This window comes from Hirundo rustica, chromosome 5 (assembly GCF_015227805.2).
Source record: "Hirundo rustica isolate bHirRus1 chromosome 5, bHirRus1.pri.v3, whole genome shotgun sequence".
Taxonomy (NCBI): domain Eukaryota; kingdom Metazoa; phylum Chordata; class Aves; order Passeriformes; family Hirundinidae; genus Hirundo; species Hirundo rustica.
This window is the reverse complement of record NC_053454.1, coordinates 42184282-42200866: the sequence shown is the minus strand read 5'-3', so window position 1 is coordinate 42200866 and position 16585 is coordinate 42184282. Positions and strand designations below refer to the sequence as shown.

Sequence of the window (16585 nt, the reverse complement as noted above, 5' to 3'; positions counted from 1 at the left end):
TACTTCATTTATTGTAACATTTCTTGACAGTGTCATGCAATACAGATCAACTAATCAATCATACAGTGAACCCCTAATATTAACACAGCCATTTATAAGAATTAAGCAATATCACTTCTCAACAGTAGCTAAAGGTAGTTAATAATCTTAATTTATGGACAGGGCACAAAAATTAAAAGCAACATTAAATACTTTTCTCTTACAACAAGTAGAGTCCTTCACTCAGAGTAAGACAAAATATGGTATTATGGTATGTCATTTTTTTTATTTTAAATCATACATATCACTTTGTTAGTTGAACTGCTGCATGTTGAGCAATAATTTTTAAAACATTAGTTTGTTTTGTAACAGTCAAGATGTCACTGACTGAATCTAACTTTCTCTAGTACAAGACTGATTGCAGCCCTTGCAGGAGTGGTGTGAAAGCCTTTGCCTTCACAGAAGCAGATGTTAACTTCTGCCTTTATGTAAGAAAGGGGCTTGCTATTCCCCCTCAGCTCTAACTTCTATGGGGTTCAGAAATCTTTGTCTTTTGCCCCTTGCCAATAAGTGCCTCTGAAGAGAGCAAGGCAGGAACTGTTCTTTTTATGCACGGGCAAAACACAACCAGCTTCTAGTGAGACAGGTTAGGACCCAGCACCCTCCCTATCCACAGCAGCTCATTTCTGTTTCAGCTGCTGTGCATATCAGCTAACAAACATAGCTAAAATAAATAAATATTATCATTTTGTCTCAGTAATATGAAGTAAAATATTTGCATATTATTTTTTCTAGTTCAAGTGCTGTGGGTAGCAACAAAATCAAAGCCCTGGTGATTGGTCTGTTCCCAAGGATCTTAAGGAGGGTTCCAAAATAGTAAGAGAAAACATCTCAAGTCCACATCAATATATAAGATCATAGTTCAAGAAGTCCAATCAAGTGTTTATCAGTCTTATTAAATCCTGTACAAATAAATTAAACTTTTTAAATCATTGTTTGCTTCATTGTTAGTTTAAACATGTTCTGGGTATATATACCTCCAAAGCATTAATTTGTTTGGATATTGCAAAGCCAAGGAGTTGAGATCTAGAAACACCTTAATCTACATGACCATTCAATCCTAAATCATTACCACCCTGTGTAGACACGGGCTTTAATTTACAGAGTAGTACTTTTCTTTCCTGAAAGATTCTAGGCTTTTTCACAGTTCATATTTCTGCTACCTGAGCAAAGGCAGTAACTGATGAAAAGGTTGTAATCCTCTCTACAGATCAGGATGAGACATGACATGGGACAGTGAACTTCACAGTAACTTACTGGTGCCCAAGGAATAACTAGAATCAGCAAACTCAAATTCCACTCCAGCTCCCAAAAAGAATATGCTTTGCCAGACATTAACTCTTCTGCTTGTTCACCCAAAATTTTCACCCTCCTTTCTTCCAAGTCAGTCCTGATTATGATCTGTCTTTCTGATAGGTTTTTAGGAGTAGTCTTTCACCATTTTTTCCTCCAAAGCACTAAGATTGCCACTGTGGGCTGCGCAAGCCCAGTTCCAGTGTTCTCATCCTCTGTTTAGGGCTATTTCTAATAAAAATACAGTTAAAATTTTTCTGTAAGTCACAGCGTACTTTTGATCATGAGGAAATACCACAGCACACCACAGAACTCACAGAATAATTGGAATTACAGTGATTACCAAACAAAGTAAAAGGCAGTAAAGCAGCTATGATAAAATAATACGAATAACACCAATCAATCATTGTTTCAACAGTACAAACATTTTAAATGGTAAATTGAATTAGTAAATCCAAATTCATTGTTTAACTCATCCCAGTGACTGTCCTATATGACTACATGACTGCTTAAGGCAAACCAAAAATCTAGACCTCACAAACAAGAAATCTTTCCCACCACATAATGTGGAATTTCCTCACCTTTCTACCATTTTTTTCTGTATAAATTGTTTTAAGAAGCAGAGAAACACAATCAAGCGTTTCCTCTGTGCTCCAAGTTGAATAGATTTGCAACATTAGACAGCTATCAAGCCAGGAGATGAAGAAAATAATGACCTTTGTTTTCTGAGAAAAAAACGAATTATCTACTTCTCTATCTTGTCATCTGCCTTGAAAATTAGTTTCACAGAATACATGTCAACATCAGAACTACTAATAGGTCTTATTTTAAGGTCATGAGACAGACATTTCTGCTGCTTTAAAATACTAGCATTTGTGTAATAACACCAAACATTATGTCTTAATATTGAAATTAATATTCTTGAAGACAGGGCAAAATCCTCATTTTAAAGTACCACTGGATTTCTTATACTGGTTTTGTGACTGACTCATTTCCCTGTAATGGTCTGAAGCAAATATACCCCTGGGAGACGCCCAGACTCCAGATGTGAAAGTTATATTGCAGCCACATCTCTGGTTTCAATTAAGCGCGCAGGGGGAACCTTAATTACTACACCCCTGTTTTGGCACGTAGCTAAAGGAAGGACCGATTCCCAAATGCTGCTGACAAAATACTTATTTGCCATTTTAAGTATCACATTAAGTACTTTTGTAGGGTAAATATTTTCCTGTGCTAGGACCAAATAACAGGGAGGCATGCTGAGAAGACAGCGTGGGAAAAATATTCTCTTCCTGTGAGTCAAAACCTCTGTGAAAAGACTCCCCAGCAAGCCCAGCAGGCAGGCTCACAGCACCTGATCCTCTGCTCCCTCCGTCGCACGCTCAGGATGAAATGGCAGCCCTCGGCTGCGGCACATCCGCACGCCCTCGCCGCTGGCCCGCAGCATGGCTGGAGCCCCACTGAGCATCTCCCCACGGAGATACGCCTGAGAGCCACGGCTCCTTACACTGCAGGAGTGCTGGAGCCGCACTGCTCACGGCCATTTTTACTGAGGCAGAGATAAAGGCACCTCAACAAAAACTAGAAACCTGCTGTACGTAACCATGACGCATTATTCAAGTTTTGGGTTTGTGTTTCGTTTTTGGGGTTTTTTTGAGAAATCGTGATACTGAACTGACATAACTGATGAGACCTTGAGTGGTCGGGGTGCCCAGGTGAGGAAGCATTTGAAGGAGAGGAGCTGCTGTAGTGAGGGCAAGCAATCCAAAGCATCTGGAAATTATTCTCACACTTTTAAGGAATATATTTTTCAATACAGCACAATCTGCATTTGCAGTCCCTGGAAGTACAATACTTCCATAAAACTTGAAAGAGAAAAGCCAAGAAAAATAAATGTATGTCGTCTTTTCAAGAATTAAAACTCATCCTGAGGTCATGACACTCAGCAGAAGTTAAACATAAAATTCAAAGTGTGGCCTATAGCCAATGGAACTTAATAAGAATCCACAAAAGGAGAAGCACTGACAGTCTAGAACATGAAGTCATTGTTAATTGTTGTGCTTACTGATTCCTTCCACAAACCTACTTACAGCTCAATCTCCCAAATTTATCAATGCATAGCAGTTCACTCATTTAAGTTGACCTTCAACTTTAAATGTCTGCAAAATCTGATTTTCAATTATTTCATAGATCAAAAATGCTTTTAATGAGCAAATAAACTAGAAAATAATAGCAATTATTTTGTGATAAACATGGAATCTAATAACCTTTTATCCTATACCATTAGTGAAATCTTTAGCTAGTATTCATGACTTAGCCAGCATTGCTGCATCTCTTTTTTAGTAAATGGAACAACAAACTGTTTAACAACTCCAAATTTCTAAAGCATGAAGTAACTTCTCGTTTGAGCACCATGGTCTGGATTAACTGTGAAGCATCTTTCAGAGATGATAAAAAATTTCCCCTACTTCTTGAAAGACATTTATCTGGCTGAGATTTGTATTAGCACGTATTCTTGCTAAAGTTGATGTAACTGTTGATGCATCTGACACACACATTTATTTGCATAAATATTATTTTCTCAAATATACTGGAGCATGATAGAGCAATATAAAGCATTGATTGTAGTGTCTAATGACAGTGCATATAGTTAAATATTCCCTTTGTGTTCACAGCTTTCAATTATAATGAACAGCAAGTTTTATAAATAAAAGTAATAGAAGTTTATAAATACAAGTACTAGAAATTTCCATGAAGTTCACAGATCTTAGAGAAGTGCCTGAAAACTAGGTCTGTAGAAGGAGAAGTGTTTCATTAGCAGATTTCAGTTGCAGAGTTTTCTGACTGGTTATTTGCCACCTGTCACTTCTGTTTACAATGTCTACAAAATCATTTTCATGCTGAAAATCATTGACAACTACCTTTCATATTTATTCATAGCTAAGCACTCATGCCAACCCCTGTTGAAGTCAATAGCAGATTTCTGGATATAGCAGGAATAGGATTAAACTCAAAAGGTCTGTCACTGCTGTCACTGAAATACAGATTTGCATGCTTTCTTATTTTTGAACCAAAATATGACCTTGGCTTTTTAATGTGGGGTTTTTGCAGCTAAATGTGTGGATGCAATAATCACAGAACTGAGGTCATTTGAGATTACAGAAAGGTTAAAAACTATGCATAGGAATGCAATTACGTGAACTTCTAATTGCCAAAAATGGTTTGTCCTGTGCACTGAGGTCATGTCCTTGTACTTTTTCTGAAAAAGCATAATGATTGAATATATAAAATCAACCCAAATAGATGGCTGAATGGGTGTTTTCATAGCCATCATACAGATACTGATTCTGCTTTAGCTAGGTTCCTGCAAAAAAAAAGCATCTCTGAAGAAGCAGAGAAATCAGCGACTTTCCCAGTTGTTCTCTTCCATGGTATTTGCAGAGCAGGACAAGGAGGCAACTTCCTTTTTGATTAAATGCCTACAAATGGTTTCTGATACAAAACATGTTTAAAAATAATTGGAATTGCTGATTTAGCCCATGTGCACTGTAAATTAGCACCTTCCTTTTTTATTTCGCTGACTGGCCTGTCATTTTGCACACAATGCAACAGGCACATTTAGTTATTCATAGCCCACCTCCTTCAAAATCTGCTTTTCTAAAAAATATTTGAGTACACAAAAGCAGCGCATCTTACCTTTGAAAAGATTATCAGCACATCCAGAGAGTCTGAATGCTCTGGGAATACGTTACAATACTTCTCTGAGTATCTTGTTTAGGTGCTTTCTAATACTCTTCTGTAAAATACAGCAGATATGCATTTGAAGCAGAGAAAGCTAGGCAAATATGTGAATTTATATTGCCTTTAAAAACACGGGCTTCTTTTTTCACTAAAATTATGAACTAAGTAAAGATGAGAGCTTTTGTGAAATATTGAGCTTGTACATGTGGTATTAAGAGAAATTAATCTTGTTAATCACAACAAATAAGCACTTAATGGCTAACACTAGCCTGTTGTTAGTGTATACCACGTGTGTAACAAAACTAAAGATTAAATAAATCCAAAAGCAGATTTTGGCTTTCTGTTGAATGTTCAATCTGTGATGCTTTTTATTGTCTCCAGTGCAATTGCTAAAGTTATGACATCTTTCAAATCCTTCCGTTCCATTTATTCAACTCTTCTTTTAAGCATGTGAAAGAAATCAAATTGCACAGTTTTTCAGATTACTTTTGCACAGGAAAAGTCAGCACATGTAAATGAGACCAGCAGGGAGAAGGAATGCAAAATTAACTCAGAGCTAACTGCCACATTCACCATGTATTTTGTAATAACTTCCCCTTGGCCCTGGCGGCAGTTTGAGATAAAGAGTGAGGGCAAAATGTGGCCCTGTGGAAAAGTAAGCTGAAAATATTTATGGGAGATTCAGCTTTGATGTATCTAAACCATAGCAGGCTATTGAGACAGAAATGTGAGCTCCTTTTTAAAAGGAACTTTTCAAGTAATTAAAATGTAGCTTCTTGTTTTAATAATAGACGCAGTGAAAATCAGAGGATCATTGAGGAAGGCCAAGGAAAATAAATGATTCATAATGCTATATTTCCAAACCCTCACTAGTAATAAACAAAGATTTTTAAAAAGATACATCCTTATAGCTAAAACATACCAAAGAGTAGACACCTTGGTCAGGAGTGCCACTCCTCCAGTTAGAACAAATACATTTAGAAAGATTTAGTATGTTTCAAGCTATGCATTATACAGATTAAAGGACATTAGCTAATGAATTTCAGGCTCTTGTAACAATATCAAAGTTGAATATGCAAATAGAACAAAAATAATATCCAGCTTTTTGAAACTCTGTTTCAGTTCTGGATATTTTTGTTCCAGAGTGCTGGTTACAGACTGGCACAGAAAGAGATGCTTAGCTTGCAATGCTTGCAAACTCCACTGAAATTCACCAATTTCTGTGGCAGTGTTTCAGATGATCAGAGATGAAAAAGATTAAGAGATACTGATGAATCCAAGAAAAGGTTAACAAAGAACAATGCAGAAACTTTGATCAGATGTATCAATCGCCAGCCTCTAATTCAAGGTACAAATTCAGGGTTTGATTATTGAGGCAAATTAAACGTATTTTAACTGTAATTTTTCTGCTGCTTTTTTTGTGACTTCTTGTGCAAGGTCCTCAGGTTTTTCTCTCACTGGTTAAATACAGATATTGTGCATTGCATGAATCACAGGGTAATCCTCCTGGAGTTATTCTAGGCAGGGTACCTAGAATCACCCACATTTCTTCACTTCACAACCTGTCTAACTGCGATGGCTGCAACGATGTTAACCTCGCAGTATTCTTACTGAAGTCTGAAATATCAGAGTTTGTCTCCATTTCTCAGATTGAAGTTTTTCTATTTTTTCTAATTTATTTTGTAGTATGTGCTGAGTGTGTGCTGTTTTTTATTATGTGAAAGATAAAACAAAGGGAGATACAGACAGAATAAAGGATCAAAGAGGAAAGAACAGAAGGAAACCCAAAGAAGAACATGAGGATCAAATAATCCATAAGAAATAAGTAAATACAGAGCAATAGAGCAAAACTATTTGTAATGGAATGGACAGTAAGCAATAAGTAAGCTGTAAGCTGTAAGCAATAACCACAAGCAGACCTTCCTCCCACTGCCACCACAGAAAGTAAGGAACTGTACAGGCATCCAGTTCTTAGTTCAAGGTGTGGCAATTTATGGTTCAGTGCTAGGAGGCTTTGGGCTTCAATCCTCAAGGCAAAATGAGTACAGAACACAGCTGAGCATCTTGGTCTGGAGGAGCTCCCAAACAGGAGCAACAGACAAAGAAAAGTAGCAACAGAGTAATCTCAGATTTACTTTGTTGAGAATCCTAACTAAAATTAAATTGTATTGATAAACATCTTTGTCTCAACACTAAGAGACCTAAGGCTCACTTTAAGTGTAGGGGATGTACCACACCAAAGATCCTTCAAAGTACAATTTCCCACCAAAATGTTAACAAATAACCATTCTGTATGTGCTGGTTTTTTAAAATCTGTAAAATGGAAATCCACCACTGAACACCTGTTTTCTTTCATTATATTAGGAAACTAAGTTAATTTCAAATATGGAGCCATATAACAGGATGTCTCCAACTTGCTGTGTTGCATACTAGTGCTATGACTAATCGCTCCAAGCAGCAAAGAACACAGTTCAGCTGTTTCAGAGGGGAAAGAGAAGAGCAACTGGCCAGTGAACTGGGGCAGAAAACCTAAAAGTGAATCAAAATCATGTTCCGGCCATAGCGAGTGCATATGTATTCAGAGGAGTACTTCAAATAGGTTTGGAATGTCATTTGAATATTATCTTGAAGAGATATCCTCCTTTGACTGGACAGTTAAAATTATTGTTCAGTGGACCCTTGAAAAAAGAAATCATGTAACAGATAATAGGTTCCACCTCTGTACTTTTTCACATGCACAGGAAAAGGATACTACATAGCAATTTCACCCTTTCCCGAGGAAGTGAAGGCTGAAAAGCCGTGAGAATAGCTGGGGCAGAGAGAGGGAATGAGATACATGAGTTCCTAGAGGATGTAAAGCAGAGACCTACGTTTAAGGATAAAGAAAAGTAGTATCTCCTTCACAAGGAATTTCCTGCCAAGATGAAGACAACATTTTTTAAGCATTTTGGCATTCTAGAGCATTTTGAAGCACCACAAATCTTGCAGAGTGCACTCTCAACAGGTAAAAATAACTCAGGGAGGAAAGAAAGTCTGCTGCACTGTGTATAGTCTTCCATTATATGGGGTCAGAGATATTTGACATTTCTGCTTACACTTTCATGATGTGGAAAATACAAAACACTTATTTTAAATACTTGTACCTGACAAGCTTTAATGAGACACAAGCACTAACTTTTACAAGTATCTTGTGACAATGTAGAAATTAAGTTCTCACAGTATCACAAGTATCTTTGCAGCATATTCATCTTGTAAACCTTTGCTCTGGGTTTTCAACTCTGTTTATAACAGGCATCTAAATCCCATGATGCCCACACTATGTTGAACTGACATTAGGTTTGCATTCCTAAGTAAAACAGCTTCATTGCTAAAAGACGGAGTGCCAAACCTAGAGTTTAAAAATTGGAAAGCAGTTATTAATATTTTACTAAAGATTATGAGTGTTTTCCATTACTATAGTGTAACAGTTGGGAAAGAAAACACTGAGTATTTGTTACATAAACCCATATAACTGCCTTTTATTTTTTGCATATTTATTCCAGCATTAAATAGATCAGTGATTTACAACAATGGCAATAAAATCTGGCATGGTTTTCTTTAACACATTAACTCCATTCGATGCTTTTCTGCCACTACCATTCTGTTATTTCAGTTCATCCTATTATATTTCTATATATCAATTTATTGCTAACAAAATTCTGCCCACAACGCAGGCAGGGATAGATGTTCTATTTTAGTTTTTGCTATGGGTAAATCATAACCCTGTACCTTATCAGTACTCCTTGCTCTTCACTGCTTCAAAGACTATTTGAAAAGATACTTTTTCCTTTTAATTCCCTTCTATCATTTGAACCCATTTTTGCTTAGAACTTACTACTACTTAGAACTGCAAATAATTTTCAAAGAGCAACTCAAAGGAAGATATCATGAAACCACATTTCCTATATTAAGTGACCATTACAGCCAGTTTTTACTGGCATTTCTGAGTGCCAGTCTCTAATCTGCTATGAGAACAGTCAGTGACACGATGCCTACCTCCATCTCATCCATGGTATAGCTGCACACTTCAAACTGTGACTAGCCATGCCTCTGTTGGTTGTAAGATTTACTATTGTTATGGTCAATGACTTTTTCCACATATACTTGACAATCATGATGCCTCTCCCACAGATCTGGAGCATGTGACATATAGGGCGAAGTGTGAACCTGATCGAAGCTGATACTAACTTTCAGATCAGGGACAGATTTTCAGTGTCGCACTACAAATGTGGTATCTGCCTCATGAGCACATCAAAAGGTTTTGCAAACTGTGCCTAACTTGAGATGAAGACTGATCTCTGTTATTTCATTGCCACCACACAACCAAATGGTTTTGTCTGCAAAGGGAAGTATTTCGTTATCTTCTAACATTCATGAAGGTTTCACAATTTAGTCAGCAAGATCACAGCATGTGAAAATTCTTACAGAACTTTTGTTTACACCTAAATGCTGGTATTTAACCCTCTGTGAGTTCATCCTTGGGCAGGTTGCTTAGCAGAGAAATAGTGCCACTGATACACTGCATTCTGCTCTCTCTCTATTGCTGCTGGTAGGCCAATCACTGGATTATTTTAACCCAGAAGACTCCAATTAGGAGCAGGGCCATACTGAAATATAGAGCAAAAGATGATGTCTGACCTGAAGGGTTTGCCCTCTGAACAGCTAAGACAGAAAAATGGGATATGAAAGGAGCATAACAATGCCTCCTTTATAAGTGGGGAAATAAGGAGGTCACAAAGGAAAGACTGCAGCCGAGTTAAGAAGTGAACCCAGATGTCTTAGCACAAGTGAAGAGATTGCACAAGTTTGTTGGGCAGTTTAGTAGTTCTGAGTGATTTAGAAAAGTCATGTTTGACCTTATAAAAATTGGCAGCCAGATTTTAAAAGCAACAATGAGATGAAAACACTTTACACAGTAAAATTCTAATAGATTTTGCAGACAGGATTCATAAAAGGGTTCAGATGCTAAACGTACAAGCAGAACAAGGAAGGTATCCTCACACTAAATCTTCATGGCTAACACACAGCAGGTATAATGTCATTCTGTTATTTCTGAAGGCTTCATAATTCCTTAAAGGAAACACATTGCCCCTTGACTGGTTTTTAATATCATGTAACTTGTTTGGGAACCTTTAACTGGATCAGAATAACCATTTAACTCAACCTCTAATTAACTGTAATTATTTCTGTCATGATTTTCTGAAAGTTTTGAGGAAAAAAAAAATCAGTTCCCCATTGACCAAAAGCCTTGCTAAGTTACTTAAGCCACAAGACTCTCTCTTTATACCATTCTTTCCATGGGGAAATTCTAAAACCCTATCTCTAAATATGCCTTGTGAGTTCTATGGACTAAAGGCTCTATTTTCACTAAAATTTCAAAAATTTATCAGTCCACCAAAGACTTTTCTCATGACGAAGGCAAATGGTTTTGCACTTTCAGCTTGCCAGTACAAAGAGACAAGAGACAACTAAGACAATTTTGGCAAAAACAACAAAAAAGGAAATTTAAAGTTAGATTGATACATGCTTTCTCCAAAGACATGGAAATTTTGCCATTTTTAGCAGTTCTATTTAAAACAGGAACTGCAATGAGTATTTTAGGCTCCTGGATGCCTGCAGTCAGGGCTAGGGAGAAACACAGCTACTCTTGTAAGCAGATGCCACTCCCTATTAACCAGAAGGCAGCACCTGAGTATATTGTATTTGTGTTTTCAAATCATAGAAATCATTATGAGCAAACATAAAATCCCAATTTTTCCCAATAACAAACAAGAAATATTTCTGAGGTGTTCCTCTGCTGTATTCAGGCTTTTACTAATGCTCTTTTGTGTGTGAAGAGTTTCTGTATTTGCCGAGGAGGGCAATCAGCTTTCCCTGAACAATTTTTGTCAGTCTGCATCTGTATCAAGTGCCAAGTGAAATGCAAGGTTAAAACGAAATTGAACCCTCTTTTCCCTTGGTCAGCATTAGAAAGGCAGTCATCATTGTACAACACACTTCTGACTAATATACTATTGAGAAACTTGTTTCTGCGTAATTATTCATTGAAAGTGGAGATTTTAGCAGCAACTACTGTACATGGCATCACAGAAACTATGTTTTACTGCTCTCTCTGGAATCAGTAACATTCTAGAATTACACCAGGAGGATTCCCACAAAATATATTTTCCACAAAATCATGATATATTTTTGTTCTGAATAACTCAGAACTGGGATGAGGAACAGATTCACTTCATAAATGCGTGTTTCTTTCAATTTTCATTTGTGTAGGGGAAAATAATCAAAGAATTTTAGCACGCTGTTTTCTAACAGGAAATTTAACTTTATTCACAGGGAGGCAATTGGATGACTTGCATGGGATATTCCCTGCAGCTCTCTAATACAAATAGCTGTCTAAGGGCTTGATTCCATGATGCTTGATAACATCTTTGGAAGTGGTTCCAGTCTCCTCCAAGATGATACACACATCCTGTTACTAGACTACAACCACACAATTAAAGCTCTCTTCCAGAGCCACTGCATGGCTGACCTATTTTCTATATGGACTTAGCTGAAACAATCAATGGGCATAGCCATGCGTGAAGTGCAAGGCACAGCCAAACCATCCCAAGGGACAGTTCCAGACAGCTCTGTGCCCACAGCCCCCCAGCAGTTGTGCAACACTCCAGGCATTTTCCCCCTTGCCTCAGGGTGGAGAAAAATGGCCTTGTCACTCAAGCAGGGACAGCACAGCATTCTGTTCACAAGCAGATACTTATGCAGAGAAAGTACAGACAGGGGCTCTCATGAAAGAAATACCCTCTCAGGAATGACTTGTAAAGGCACAGCTTGGTTATCATCTGGGCTTAGTGTGCTCCCTGTAAAGAATAACGCTCCTGGGGCTGACTTGCACGATGAGGCTCGTTTGAATGCTTCTGCTAGCAGGGCACCATTCTCTTGGAACAGCTACTTTGAGTGTGAATATTGAATATGCAAGAAGAAAATCAATTCACAAATTGACTTTAAGTAATACAAAGGAACTAATTTAAAGAGTCAGAGCAGTAAAATCAAGAATAATGTGTACCACAATACTGCCAAGTTCAAGTAGCTGGGAGAGTGCTTAAAAGTAGCAGTGAAGGTCTGAACTGTGGAAGGAGGCATTTGAATCAAATGAGAATGTCAGTTAAAATACAATTAAATCTGAAAGCAGTAATATTCTCAGCAAGGGCATCTATTCCACTTAACAAAACTATAATTTATCTATTATACAAAACTATTTCGTGTAATACGAAACATGAACTAAAAACAAGTGGAAGTGAATATCACAAAATTCTATACTTTGAATAGGGTGGGATCCTCTTAAGGACTGTGGAGGGCCTGAAGCTCATAGAGGTGCTTGGGGTCTGGAACAATGGACAGGACGTGGTGAGGCCGCTCTGTGGTGAAGTAAAATTAATCCGGACGGATTGTATTTGCTCTGGCTTAGGCCACGAAGCAGCAGAACAACGGAGAGCAGTGAAACGTGAACTCCTACAAAAAGGGAGTAGATGTCAGCTTGCTCTAGACACCATATCTACAAAAACAAATATCCTGTGTGGTGAGCCACTTCCTAGCACTGACCTACAACTGCTATCATCCAAGTAGGACAACCGAAAAAATGGAAGAACAGTGTGTTACCAAATGAGCTGCAGTCAGTACCTATGGTACAAGTAGAAGGCTTCATTATAAATATTAACTTTTTTTTCAATTGTTCCAAAGCATGTGAATCTATAAACAAAAAAACTTTTAAACATCTGCTGTTTCTAGCAAATTTTGCTGCCTTTATTAGAAAAATTTAATTTGTTGTTTACATCATAGCTAGAAGCCCTAGTCCATTTAAGCACATGCTTCCACCCCTATTGTAATTTTAAAATTAAACAGATACTAACATTCTGCCCTGAACAGTGTGGGTTTGTTGAACAAAAACCAACACCTTGAACTGACTTAAAAATATAATATGTTTAATGATAATCTTGAATTTCTACTTGTCATACACCTATTGACGCAAGACACACTGAACATACATCACACATACAGCCAGCCATACAATATACAAACATCACACAGCCATACCTAAAATGGTGAAGACATCCTAGAAAGAATATTCAAAGTAATGTCAAATATGAGATTTGGACCTAATTTAATTTCAAATGTTAAAAATCTTAACTGCAATGGCAAACATCTACGTAAATGCAGTAAATTTTAAAAGACATGTAGGCAATAAAGGTCTTTAAAAACTAAATAATAAAAAACGTGCAAGGAAAATTCCAGCAAAGAAACTCTAATGGCAGCTCTCCAATAGCCCAAATATCATTTGCTAATAAAGTGTGCAATCTGAAATGTAATGACTTCTAAATAACATTACAACAAAATATTTTAAATCATGTCCTGTAGTTTCCAGTAATTTTTTTAAAATAAGATTTCTTTTTACCTATACAGAACTTTCCTTAAGTGATTACTTTTATAAAGAAAAATTAAAACCCGATGCTAGTCTACAGAGTAGGTACAAAATATAGATACAAAATCAGCCTCGTTACGCATATTGCCTTGTCAGTAATTTAGAACATGTTTGCTTAGATTACTGAGGTGCTTGATTTTTAGTTTTGGGTTTGTTTTTTTTTAAAGTACGATACAAGTTACAGTATTTTTTGTTAACAACTCATTCAATTTAAAAAGAAATATTTATTTAAATAGCTGTGTTTGCTACAAACTCTATCTTGCCTTCTTGGATTACTTATTTTGAGTCTTGGTATTTTTTTTTTTTTTATTTTAAACAGATGGCATTCACACTCATAATAGCACTGATATTTTATCTTTTATGGCATGACATAACCAGGTTCTGACTACCACTGATATTTGGCATATTAGATTTTATTATCAACTCTTACTTATGTTTTGATTTCAGTATGGGATCTGTTTTGAAACATACTGTCATAGTAGGCTAAGGATAGATTTTTTTTTTAAAATAAAGCATTAATCCCACTAAGACAAATATACTCAACTTGTGTACTTGCTTTTACAGACCCTGACTTCTCATTTTTAGTGTTTCACCAAAAATGTGATTAATTTAGGTGAGTACTCAGCAAGTGAACCAGTGGAAGAGAGGATGAGGAGGCCTTGGTGAGACATTTTATTGATGTCAAAGAGAGTCAAAAAACACTGTAGAAGTAAATTCCTTACCTTGTCCTCCAATGTTTGCCTGATGATCTTGCATTGTCATGACTCACAATAGCTGCAAGCTACATATTTCCACAGAAAAAGGAAGTACAACCAGGAAACCTCAATATGTGCTTTCCTTCTCTTTTCTTCCAAACTTTTCCTGTCTGCTTTGGATGAGCACTATTTCAGAAAAGGTTTTTGGGTTTTTTTGAGAATGGGAGCACAAATTTTTATTTCACTGCTACAGTACTCCTCGTGCTGAATCACCTGGTTCATGCGAGGCTCTTGCTACTGGCAAAGAGCAGTCATCAGAACGTATGGCCGTATGTAGCACCCCAGAGCAACACAATCCGAGCAAGAAACTTCTCTATGATTCTCTTCCCTACAAAAAGAACATCTGTAACACATTTGCACACATTCTCTGGATGCCTGAATTGCTTATCTTCTCTGATTAATTATGTAAAATAGTCTGTTACAGGAATCTCTTTCCAGTACAGACTGTCACCACCTTTTGTTCCTGACCCTAGAAAAGTAGTAAACCCATTTATATGATTTAAAGTGTATGTTTCCTTATGACTATTTTTTGTAGGTTGGAAACAAATCATCTTAATTCTAACTACAAGAAAAGGGAGTGGCTCCACTGGGACTTTTGTCTTAGGAAAATTTCTAAGATTAGACCACTTCCAAATAAGTAAAACACTTTGTTCTATTCATACAAATATAATTAAACTCTTACACTTGCTATGAAAAATTCCTCTGCTACATTTTTCTGTAGCTCTGTATTATCAGACTTCATAATGGAAAATCTGAGTGAATTAAGATTTTGGTTTTCCTACTAGTATTCCAAACAGCAAATGCCTGACCATCACTCTTTGGGCAACCTACATGCAGCACAGTGTAACCTGTAGTCCAGTGGAAGTGAAAAGCACAAATACAGCATTACAGACACACTGAATCCTTGCTTATGACTTTTTCACTGTTTAATCATCCTTCAAACTTAGAAAGCTACCTTACTACATCCACAGAATAAGTGACATGCTCTGAAAATAGAGCCATTTTAGAAGCAGCAATAGGTCAAGCTTGAGACAGGACATAAAATGCATAAAAGATGTATAAAGGATGTATAAAAGCACTCCTTTATATATGAAAGATAAACTTTTCAAGTGTCTCATGATTATAGATAGTAATGATTTTATAAAGAGAATACTAAGTGTAGGCTAGTAACGGTCATTGATCTTTAGCCACAGAAACAAACCTATTCACTTAGAAAAGGGATTACGAGCCTAAAGTCTTGGGAAATGGAAAGAAGGGGAGAAAAATGACTGGAAAACTGCTAATCCTCATGAATGCAACACACGGGGTTCATTTATTCTTCCTAGGAAAAAGAAATTATTGGAATAGCAGACGCAGAGATGAAGTTATTGTTAGAACATCAAATATGTGATGAAATATCAGGTTTGTGTCTAATTCACGAGGTGGAATGATAAAAATTGCTCTGAAAACCGGATAAGAAACCTTACCTAAGCATAACGCAGTACCACCAGCTTGAATGGGTTTAATTAGCTTGACGAGCATCAGCAGTTCGCGAATTCTTAGAAAGCCTCACAATGCACAAAGGCGGCCGGAGTACCCCTCGCGGCAGGAGCTCTCAGCGGGCTCCCCGAGCGCTTCCAGCCCCGAATCGATGCCTGTTCCGCTCACGCCCGTATCTGGCTCGGGGCGCTGAGGGGACAGAGCTTCCCCCTCCTGGGGCTCGGCACCGATCACCGCCGGGCCGGAGAGCCCCAGCCCCGGCCCCGGCCGCGCCCCGAGCGCCCCGCGGTCACGGCCGGGCGCCCCGTCCCAGCGCTGTCCAGGGTCCCCGCCGCCCCTCTCCGCGCCCGGGGCGCAGCTCGCTCCCTCCGTGCCTCCCTCCCTGCCTGCTCCGTCACTCACCATGGCGCGGGGTGCCCGCGGCCGCAGCCCCGCCGCGGGGCTCTGGGCAGGCGCCGCTGCCGCTCCCCGGCGCCGCCAAGGTGTATTTGGGGAGCGGGCGCGGCGCGGCGGCGGCGGGGCCCGGCGGGAGGGGCCTCCCCGCGGGCCCAATCAGGGCGGCGGCGGGGCGGGGGCGGCGGCCGGGGGCGGTGCGATGGCCCCGCCGGGCCGGGCCGGGTCGGGCCGGGCTGGGATGGGCCGGGCCGGGCAGAGCCGTGCCCGTCCCGCCGAGCGGAGCGGAGCGGAGCGGCCCCCGCGCGGGGATGGCCAGTGGCTCTGAGCAGGGCACGGGCTCCTCGCTGCCCTCGCCAGTGACCCCTCG

General features: G+C 38.7%; 1 protein-coding gene across 3 annotated transcripts in view; it reads right to left on the bottom strand.

Annotated features, from left to right (window-relative positions):
* The window catches only part of GUCY1A1 (guanylate cyclase 1 soluble subunit alpha 1), a 34809-nt gene extending 18517 nt beyond the window's left edge, over positions 1-16292 (bottom strand). The window contains exons 1-2 of one of the 3 annotated variants that reach the window (XM_058420818.1): positions 14557-14663; positions 14311-14469 (exon numbers count right to left, since the gene is read on the bottom strand). The gene's annotated coding sequence lies outside the window, so the exon portion shown is untranslated. Of the gene's footprint in view, positions 1-5028; positions 5118-14310; positions 14470-14556; positions 14664-16224 lie in introns of those variants that run through there. The other 2 variants (XM_040065741.1, XM_040065742.2) reach the window with 2 other exon arrangements.
* Between the last annotated feature and the right edge of the window lie 293 nt (positions 16293-16585).